This window comes from Mus musculus, chromosome 4 (genome assembly GCF_000001635.26).
Source record: "Mus musculus strain C57BL/6J chromosome 4, GRCm38.p6 C57BL/6J".
In the NCBI taxonomy this organism is placed as follows: domain Eukaryota; kingdom Metazoa; phylum Chordata; class Mammalia; order Rodentia; family Muridae; genus Mus; species Mus musculus.
In genome coordinates this window covers 34,311,905-34,322,599 of record NC_000070.6, presented here as the reverse complement: position 1 = coordinate 34,322,599, position 10,695 = coordinate 34,311,905, and the positions used below count along the sequence as shown (strand labels likewise).

The following is a 10,695-nucleotide window of genomic DNA, read 5'->3' as shown; positions in this document are numbered from 1 at the left end:
GTGAGTGTCATCTGAAATCATATTTTTCAAGTTTAAAGAAGTGAAACAAATTTACATTTTGAAATAATTTATCATTAACTAAGACAATAATCTACTAGGGTGTCATCTTTCATTCCCCTTCCTACAGATCAAATTGGAAGTTTCTAATCAGAAGTTTGTGCATCATTTTTTTTTCCCCTTAGAGACAGAAGTTACAGAAGAAACTTAGCTTACATTCAGAGCATTTCCAAGTGACTACAGGAAAGGGAATGGCTAGTTAGCTTGTGGCCCCTGGATGGTCATTCTTCAATTTTAGTGTGTGTCAGAAACTCTTGTGAATTTTACCAAAATACAATTTATAGGTTCTACCTTTAGAGAGTATGACTCACTAGATTTGGAGTTGGCTTTGAAATCTTCATTTTTGTTTACATTTTTACCATCTACATTTTCTTCCAGCAGCTGGGATGTGTGCTTTAGAACCTCACGTGGAATGCTCAGGGAGGGCCAGTATGTTTCTGTCATGCTGCATAGCTTCTGAAGAGTCTGGCTGTTTTAAATTACCTAATGTTGTAAATAAGAAAAAAAGAGTCCCTCGAAGTCTAGGGTTCTAAACTACACGCTTTAGGCTGAGCTGTCTAGAAATAAAGCCTCCGAGGAGTCCTTGAATGTAACCTGAATTTTGGGTATAGTCTCAAGGGGAAGATAGTAAGGATGCTGGATGGAGGGAAGGGAAGGAGCTAAGCAGCTGTCCCGGTTAAGGCCAGCTTTGGTCCCATCCCACCCGGAGCACATATTATATGGCGTAGTCGGGCTTATCCTGAATAACCAGATCAGTCCTCTGCAGCTCACGTCAGTGCTCCACTGATTTTGAGCTTAACTGGTGTGGATGTATGTCATTCTATTCATGAAGTCATCCTCTTGCCACATGAAGCATTTCTTCTAGGATCTTCCTTTAGAGCCAGTGGTAGCCCACAGCTCCTGTGAGTTGAGTGAGAGGTGAACTAGATCAGCGAGGAGAATGCAACACGGGGTCCATCGGCATCCACTACCCTTTGATGACACAGCCACACTGGACTCTCTTCACAGATGACTCTAATTCTTGGTTACTGTGGCCACCCTTGTTTCAATATTTTATGTAAATATTATGATTTTTCTAATCCTCCTCCTCTGATTACTTTTATAACTAGAAGGGGGAATGTGGGCAATATAGACACTTGCACTTGTCTGTCATCTTGCTGCAAAGCATATAAGATATGACAGTGTCCTTTGACAATTTTGATACCGATCATCAAGAAGAAGGACATGATTCCAAATATTGACTTATGGATTCCCAGACTGCTGTAAAATCATAATCATTTGCAGATGACTCGTTTTCATGCTTCTTGTAATGATATTATTTGCTGGGAAGAGGTTCCTTTGCTTGGAACTTTTCAGTGAGAAATATGCTTTTCTGGAAACTACTGAGCCTGTTGTCATTGGTTACTTGGCTACATTAAATAAAGCAGCTCCTTCTAAACTGCATTTCTGCAGAACACAAGCGTGTTTGTACTGTGTTCTGCACAAAACAAATGATATGCTGACACCCTCTTAGAGAATTACAAAGCATTTTACATTATTAAAGGCTCTAAATACTCTGCAAGTAAGGAAGCTGCTAACTTTTGCTTTTAACTGTTTCCCAGAGCCTATCTGCTCATGGAAGAACCGCCTGTCACGGATATTCCTGTCCTTCCTACAATTATTCTTCAGAATACTTGGATCATCGTGCAAAGCTAATGTTCCATAGAGCACAGTTAAGGAATATGGAAATAAGACTTTCTTCCTCGTGACATGTAAGCAGCAGACCAGCCAGCAGCTTTGTAAACACTGGTAAGCGTTGGAAAACAAACTCCAACAGCTTCCTGTAAGTGCCAGGCAAGGGCAAGGCAACCACTGGACTCACAGCAGCCTCTGGGGATAGTGGGTGCATTTCCACCTTTTTTTTTTTTTCTATACAGAAGGGCCATAACAGCAGTAATATATTTAATGAGGGCTTACAGGAGATATATCAGATCCCATAAACCATTTTATTCACATTAACCTGTAATGACTTAATGGGCAAGAAGTTTCTAATTCCTAATTTTAAATGCTTATTAAATGTCTGGATTTTTTTTTATTTTCATTTTTATTTTTCGGAGTGACTTCTCCAAGGGGAATTATGCAATATTAAAAAGATAGAATATTAAAAATCCAGCCAAGAAATACTAGTTTTGCTCTGGTGATGAGAACTGTGGTCCAGTGCCTTGGAATTCACATGGGTCCCCACGTTCTCAGTGGAGGGTACCCTCCCAGTGTTAGCTTATTAAAAATGTCTGAATTGCTGTGGGTATGTGGCATTCAGTTCTGTGCAAGAATGACCTTCTGTGAGCTGCAGTCTAAGGAATTACGGATTATAGCAGTGAATGAATATTTATTTGGAAGAAAAACAGCAACTATTTACATCTTGTACAGCACTCTGCAGCTTTACAGGAAGCCCCCCTATCATTTTTTTCTTTTGTACTCACAGAAATCCCAAGAATGTTAATATTAAAAGTGGAGAGAGCTGGGAACCTGTTCAGTGCCTTCTTGCAAAGCCAAGAGCTTCATCATCATTTACCTCTCTCTCTCTCTCTCTCTCTCTCTCTCTCTCTCTCTCTGTCTCTCTCTTGCTCACATGTGTGTGTGTGTGCATGTGTGTGTGTGTGTGTGTGTATACATGTGTGGAGCCTAGAGGTTGATATCAAGTATCGTTTTCTTCCTCTTTCTGTCTCCACCTTAGTTTTTGAGACTGGATCTCTCACTTGTGTGGAGCTCACTGATTGGCTAGACAAGTTGTATGGCAAGCCTCAGGATTCTCCCAACTTTCTCCTCAGTGTGGGGGATTACAGGTAGGTGCCAAAACCATCCCCAGATCTTTATTCAGGTGCCTTATGACAGCACCCCAATTTATGCTCTCATGCTGTTAACTCACTGAAGTGTTTCCCCAGTTGTTTCCCTTGTTCTTGACCATAAGTGACAGCTTTCTTGGTACCGTAAGAAAATTCTAGAAGGAAATCATGAGAGTTTTCCCACCCTCATCTTAATTCCTTCTTGATTATTTATGCTCAGCTACCTCAGTCAGAATTCAGTCACAGGCTTCCTAACTCCTGATCTGTTATTGAGCAATAGTCATTCTTGACTCACAGGCAGGGGATAAGACTTGTGTGTGTTGTGAGGGCGTGCTTTCTGCTTTGGTGTGAAGAAGTCAGAGGTCATATTTCAGCCCTCCGGTGAGGGGACAGTCACACTGACCAGTAGACAGACAGTAGAGGGACAGTAGGCTGCTACATTTGGGGTTGTTGAGAAGAAACCTTGGCTCAGACTCCTGGGGGCCTGGTTGGGCAAGATGGAAAAGCAAGCATGTCTTTGATTAGGTGCGGATGGGGCCATTCCCCCCCATGCCCTGCTTATGGTGACATTGCTCCATTTAAAGTGTTTTCCTGTTCTTTATCTCTAGTCTGCTTCTCTAGAGGTTTCTAGTTCAGGTGTACTCTGATGCTTTAGTCACAGGAGTGAATGGGGAGGGGCATGTAGAACTGGCTTGGAGGTAGGAGTCAATCTAGAGCATGCTAAGTATGAAGGGAGATATAAAAAGGGAGCTTGACAGGAGTCTGGTATAGCTGTCCCCCGAGAGGCTGTGCCAGAGCCTAACCAATACAGATGCGGATGCACACAGTCAACCATCAGACTAAGCACGGGGACTCCAATGGAGGAGTGAGGGGAAGGACTGAAGGAGCTGAAGGTATTGCAACCCCATAGGAAGAACAACAATATCAACCAACCAGACTCCCCCAGCACTCCCAGGGACTAAACCACCAACCAAGGGAGGGGCCCATGGCTCCAGCTGCATATGTAGCAGAGGATGGCCTTATCTGGCATCAGTGAAAGGAGAGACCCTTGGTCCTGTGAAGGCTTGATGCCCTAGTGTAGTGGAATGCCAGGACACTGAGCCAGGAAGGGGTCAGTGGGTGGGGGAGCACCTTCATAGAAGCAGGGGACAGGAGGGGAGGGATTGGGGGTTTGACTGGGAAGAGGGATAACATTTGAAATGTAAATAAATAAAATAACCATAAGAAAAGAAAGAGAGTAGCTTGAAATATCAGTCTGAACTATAGAGAAACTGAACAATACCTGAGATGTAGTAGATGTGTAACTACCTAGTGTATAGAGACTTGGGCAAACGCAAGAGTATCCAGGGAGACAGTGGGGCTAGACAGAGTCAGTGTATACCACTCAGGTGGTTAAAAATCACAGGCTCTTATCTTGAATAAGTCAGCCTAATTTCTTATCCAAGGCCCCTTTTTTGTAGTCTGAGAGTATGTAATTTCATCTGTTTGACTTTACTTCCTGTGTGCAGTGAACGGACCCATGGGCACAATCCAGCCCTTGGTGATGCGCTTGCGCACGCATGTGTGTGTGTGTGCGCATGTGCGCGCGCATATGTGTGTGTGTGTGTGTGTGTGTGTGTGTGTGTGTGTGTGTGTGTGTAAGTTACTACAGAAGTTGCGCCTTCCTGCCAGTTTCCTTTTCAGACTTGCTAAAGAGGTGGTGCCTGTAGCTTTGTCTGCCTGGTACAAGCTCCACCCAGCTCTGCTCCTTGGGGTTTTCTATCAACTCTTAAAGGAAACATGAAGCCATTGCACGTCTCTTGCCTTTGATCATCTGGCTCAAGGTCTCTCCAGATGGCAAGAATTGGGAGGGCAAGAAGGATAGTTCACACTGTATTTTTTTTCATAGTGTGATTATTTTCCCAATCCTCATAAGGGCTTAACCAAGGTTTTTTTTGGGGGTGTGGGGGTGTGGGGGGGAACAGGTCATGTGGCCTTACTGATTATTTCTGATTTGGGATCCTGATAGATGCCTTTGTCAGGTCCTGGAGTATCAAGGCCACTACTAGCTGGAACCAAGGGATATATTATATGGAGATATAGGCCCTTTCCATATATATATGTATATATATATATATAAATATACTCTAGTGTTAAAAGTAAGACGAGAAAATAAGCAGGCCTGTGGTCTTCAGACTGCAGAACCAAGAACAAAAGGAAAGATGGCTCCCAGGAAGCCAGAGTGTCCCACAGGAGGCACATGTGACACCTGGAAACTCCTATGACAACAGTGGGGCTACAAGCTGGCAGATGTCCTTTTCAGAGGAGGGCCAGTGGGTTCAGAGCTACCTGTCCTCAGTCATGCCTGTGGTCATCTGTGGTAAGAAAGAGGCTCCCTGGGAGCCTCCTGTAGAGCCTTCTCTGCCTTGTGCAGGGTCATGGGCAACGAACACTTTTCCTGCACGGGACTCCTGGACTGTTCCTCTGATTGCCACCCTTCCTGGAGTCCAAATTCCCTGGGCAGAGGAACACAATTTATATTCATAAGTCTTCAGCTCTCAGCACAATATCTGACACATAGCAGATTCTAATTTAAATTTAACAAATGACTGAAAGTCAGGCTTTCTAAAAGAATTGTCACGTTGACCAGAAATAGGGCTGAAATTATGTAAAATCTCAGGAAACTTTCTTCTTCCTTCTCTGTTGGGCAGAAAAGGAACGGCAGGGCTGTGCTCTTTGTCCTGATGACTCTGTTTTCTTGGTTTTGGTGAAAAGGGTGGCAAAACGAAAACCAGAATTTGGGCACTTGTACCCTCACCAAATATAGACATGGGATTCTTAACATATCTTGGAAATATTTTAACTCATGGGTGCAATTCAGAAACAAATCAATTTCTTGTGGATACACATACCCTCTGACAAAGACATTTTACTCTGAGAGAGAATAGCAAACAAAGAGAATACATACAAGCCATGTTTTATATTTAAATGCATACAGCCTAGCAGATATTAAGGGAAAAAATAAAAAGAATAGAACAAAAGGGATTTTTTGTGTTTAAAAACCAAAGGGATTTGGGACACAGGCTTCTACTTGTTTAAAACCATGGGATGACACAGAATTCCCAACATACTCTGCTTAAGAGATGTTTCAGTGAACCTTGTAAAATAGAAAGGTTAACTTGTAAAAAATCCAAAGCATAAAACAGTCATATTTAGGGTGGGGCCTAGAAATGCTGATTCCTTGTTTCTCAGTGAGAATAAAGACTTGAAGAGGCGAGGAAGATTTTTGAAGCATTAGGGTTCACCATTTCCATTTATGAAGAAGTATATGATTTTTGCCAAGGAATTACACACAGCAGACTGAATCCATTTTTAGCTTCTAAATCTACGTTGGAGAGCTACCCAGTTTGGAACCAATTCGGCTGTGTTTGAAATTACTAAGGGGCCCTTAGGTGAAAGGTGGTTTGTAAATGTAAATAAATATTCTTGTTATTTCATTACTGTTCTGAGTTATGTTGTTAGGAGCACAGTCCTCTGGACCGGGAGCTCGAGCACGAGGGAAATGCAAGGCAACCTAAAGATTAAATTTCACAGCTGTAAACACCCAAAAGAACTTCTGGCAGAGAACTGTCAGCTGTAAATTTACAGCCTACACAGGCAGCCAAGCTTTGTTGGAAGAAAAAATGCTCTTGAAAAATATGTTTTTCTAAAGTTTGATTTCGAAGAGAAATCAGATTTCTGTATTTTTAGTAAGCATGGGGGTAGTGAAGGGGTTGGGAAGGGAAGAATACCAGAAGCACTTGGGAAGACCTGGAGATTTTTCTTTGCTTTGTTTTCCCCCTCTAACACGTCCATTTCTGCTTCTTTATATAATTAACCATCTGGGTTGGAATAGCTGGTGAGATCATATTTACGGAGTGCTAACTGGGTTCTTGGGCCAGTGTTGGTGTTTGCGGGACCATAGAATAGACAAATGTTGAAGGTTTGGTCCTTGCCATTTTATGTCTAGGCAAGGGGAAAAGACAAACCAAAAGAAAAACAACAGGGGACCATCTTTAAAAGAATCCATCATTAGAGGTTGGAACAACTGGTTCTTCTGAGTGTGTGGATTGCAGCCAGCAGCACACAGAGTTCCAGAGGCTCCTTGTGGCATTAGACTCAGAGGAGGGGAGTTCTAAGACTGCTTGCATGTTGCAGCATTGAAGGTCCAAGGTTCTGGCACAGAATCAAGTTGAGCGAGTTTGGCTTCCACTTGGGTCGGTGCTTGTTGAGGGGACCCTAAGATCCTCATGCACCCAGTTTGCTGGTGAGCTGGATAACTCATCTTTGTGGAGAAGAGAAAGAGAACACCAACATATTTTTAATATATTTATTCTGTTTATATACATACATGTGCACACTTGCACAATACAATTATATACATGAGTGCGCACACACCTATTGTCCTCTCTATTGTCATTAACTAGAGGTTAATGATTAGATTGTATGTGCACTCTTATTATGTGCATGGGTGTGGCAAGTCTTATTTGCTTTTGCAAAGGCAACTTATCAGTGTTCACCCCACTGTGTTCTGCATGGCTCTGGGGCTAACTGCGGTGGTGAGGAAATGAAGAAAAGAGACACATGAATATGAAAATGCCGGGATTGGGTGGACTACACTCTCTGCTGGAGAAGCTTCAGCATCCAGAAGCTCAGGTTGTTGATTATTTACGATTGAGCAGTGAGGCAGGGCAATTGGATACAGATAAACAAGGAGTCACTGTTGCGTGGGGAGAAAGCTACACTGGGCACTTCTAACTGAACTGTCAAGCACTCACAGTTGGATCACAAGGGAAGGTTTTGCCATCATCGAACCTCATCGGAAGGAGGCTTTTCCATTCTCACGGGGTGGAAGTACTGTTTCTTGACATGGTTGTGCCCTTATCAACAGCACAATCGACTCAGGAATCCATCACTCAGGGGTTCCTTTGCTCAGCAAAGCTCACTACTACAAATATGACTCTCCCAATAACCTACAGCAGCTGCTCGTGGAGCTGAGGCCCTGTGAGCTCCTGTACCATCCATGATTTAACATTGCTGGGCCCAGTCTTGTGCAGGTAGGTAGGGACTGCTACTGTGGTTTAATGGGTAAAACAATGTGTCAAATCCAGAAGACAACATTTCCCAGCATTCTCCCTCATCCTCTGATTCTAACAGTGTTTCTGCAATGTTCTTTGAATCCTTGGCGGTCACACAGATGTCCCGTTTAGGACTGAGCACTCAGAAGTCACGCATTCTCCTCATTTTAATCACTGATGAGTCAGTCCACTCCGATGCCTGTAACCTCCCCAGCCACAGGTTTTAACCAGGTTTATAGTATTAGACACCAACTTCTCCTGCGGAGTTCAATCAGAAAGCAGTTGGTTACCTCTGTCACTATCATGCCACTATTGCACTGATGGTTAAACCTTGCTTTCCAGGGTTGCTATCTTAGCACTTGGGGTAAGACCATTGGCAACTTTCCCTCCCCAGTAGCCTGCATAGTACCCTTTGCATTGTGAAGGCTAGGGAAGGTACTTCAGATTGGATTATCTGTGACCTACAGTCAAAGTAATATTCTCAGCTTTGAAAATAATTTAAAAGTTAACATCCATGTTAAGATGTCATATGTACATGAAAGCGTAAGAGGAAAACCATGCTTATCCACCTTATTAGATTCAACCTTAAACCCTAACCTCCAAGACAACCGCTGTTGAATCTAGCTTCTGCTTCTGGCATTTATAGTCAGAATTCTAATTAATGTGTCTACCACATAGGTTTGATTTCTAGGTATAGACATTATCTTTTAACTTCTTGTCACAATAAATGAAGGGCTTATTATTTTATTAACACACTTCATAATCACAGTATCTAAATAGTAATATCCATTTTTTTCCACCCCAGTTACTAAAGCTATGGTAGTGTTACTGTAGAAATACTGTTTAGTGTACAGTAGCACACCACAACATGTCTCATGTTGTACAACCATCTTGGAGTTGATAATTGTTACTTTTCTATGTGTCATTTTTTTTTCTAAAGCTTCAAGGTCTCTGTCACCCACGTGTTCCAGAACATTCCACCATTCACAAACAAATCTAACCCATCTTCACTTTTTGCATTGTGAAACTCTAGCCTGTTCTGCTAGAGTCTGGCTGGACCACTCTGCTCTGGAGAGCCACTCATAGTTTGGTACTAATCTTCCAGTTTGCATGTTTGTTGGTTTTTATTGTTGTTGTGTTGATGTCTTATTTTGTGTGTGTTGGAGCTTTCTAGCAGGCTCCTATCAAGTGATGGGAAAATAATGCAATTTTTAAGATTTGGATGTTTGAAAATGTCTTTCTTTCACACTTACATTTCCTTAATAGTTTGAGTACCAGATTTCACTTGGAACATATTTTTGCTCACCATTCTAATAGAACCACTGCATTTTTTTCCTACTGCACAAACATGCCGAAGAGAAGAATAATGTCATCCTGACTGACAAATCTTTGTGAGTGATCTATTTTTTCTTCTAGAAAGCTTAATTTTTGGTTCTCCTCATTTCTCATGCTCTCAGGAAGCACTGTAAAGGTTGTAAGATGTGAAACTTTACCTCAGTCCTTGTAGAGACTATGGCCATCACACCTACTTAAAAGACATGTTAACAAGAGCAAAACACAGTGGGTTAGGTCTGATGATGAATGGCTAGCTAGATAGAATGCAACTGGATAGAGCAGAGTTGATGGGGGAAGTACCCAGCAAGGCCTGTCTGTTTAGGTACATACATCTTGGTATCTCTGTGTAGCATCCTTTTTTTCTGGGAATGGGGTCAGACCCTTTCTGAAAAATAGTTTTTAAGAGCCAACAGATAATTATGAGAGTGACATTTCTGGGTTTTATAATTTATTTTGAGAGAGGCTGAGAACACCTTCTCCAACCCACCTCAGGAAGAAGGACTTTAGTTTCTTGGACTCACTTTAGGAGCCAATAGGAGTTCAGGGCAGGTTAGAGACAGCAGGCTGAGGCTCAGTAGTTCTGTGTACTACTGGCCTTTTGTCAATCATTGTGATTGACCACATCAATCTAGAGACCTATGCGCTTTAGTTTTAGAGAATAAAAGAGTTTTAAAGTTTTTTATTTGGTGTGTGTGTGTGCGCCCACACATGTGTGCATGTGAATGTGTGTGTGCATGTGTGTGTGTGTGTGTGTGTGCACGCGTGTGTGTGTTACATGTGTGAATGTAGACACATGTGAACCATTGTGTGCGGAGATCAGATTGATAACTCAGTTCTCTCTACTGTGGGTTTCAGACTCTGTACTCTAGTCATCCAGCTTGTGTGGAAAGCTCTTTCTACGCACTGAGCCGTCTTGGCTCAGTTCTAGGGAATCTTGTTATGAGAAAATGAGACTGTTTATAATCGGCTCCCTGCTTTCTCTTTGTAGAGCTCCTGTTAGTCATACCCAGGGCCGGGGTCCTCTGTTTTCCTCCCTTGCTGTGTGTCTTGTCCATCTCTTCGTATATTTGGCTCTTCTGGTGTCTTCTCTTTATTTCCCAATGCGTACATTATTGCAGCAGCAGCAGCAGAAAAAAAAAATTAGGGAATTTTGCTTAGATCTCTGAGTTATGAATTGGTTTCTGTGTCTGTGTCTGCTTTAGTGGCTCTCTTATTGGAAGCATCCCTCAAGTGTCTGTCACCCTTGGCTGTCTGCTTAGATTCATAAGAAGACATTAAAAGGAGATTGAAATCTCTGTATGTGGTGGAGAAAAGGTAGGAATGGGTGGGGTGTGCCCACTGTTCCACTTGCTACTACCGAAGGAATTTCTGTTTTATTTGCT

The 10,695-nt window shown here is 42.4% G+C and overlaps 1 long non-coding RNA gene and 1 pseudogene across 4 annotated transcripts in view; one reads left to right on the top strand and one right to left on the bottom strand.

Moving 5' to 3' along the window:
• Positions 1 to 1,698: 1,698 nt before the first annotated feature.
• Positions 1,699 to 10,695, top strand: part of Gm20764 (predicted gene, 20764) — a 9,927-nt pseudogene continuing 930 nt past the window's right edge. Inside the window, exons 1-2 of the transcript NR_165834.1 lie at positions 1,699 to 1,845; positions 2,774 to 2,882. The product of NR_165834.1 is annotated as a predicted gene, 20764 (transcript). The remainder of the gene's footprint in view (positions 1,846 to 2,773; positions 2,883 to 10,695) is intronic.
• Gm33286 overlaps positions 5,823 to 10,695 on the bottom strand; it is an 8,950-nt gene continuing 4,077 nt past the window's right edge. For 2 of the 3 annotated variants that reach the window (XR_390464.1, XR_390463.1), the window contains 2 exons: positions 10,320 to 10,401; positions 6,312 to 7,185 (listed from right to left, as the gene is read on the bottom strand). This is a non-coding gene — a long non-coding RNA (predicted gene, 33286). Of the gene's footprint in view, positions 7,186 to 10,319; positions 10,402 to 10,695 lie in introns of all 3 variants that reach the window. The other variant, XR_003955379.1, reaches the window with a different exon arrangement.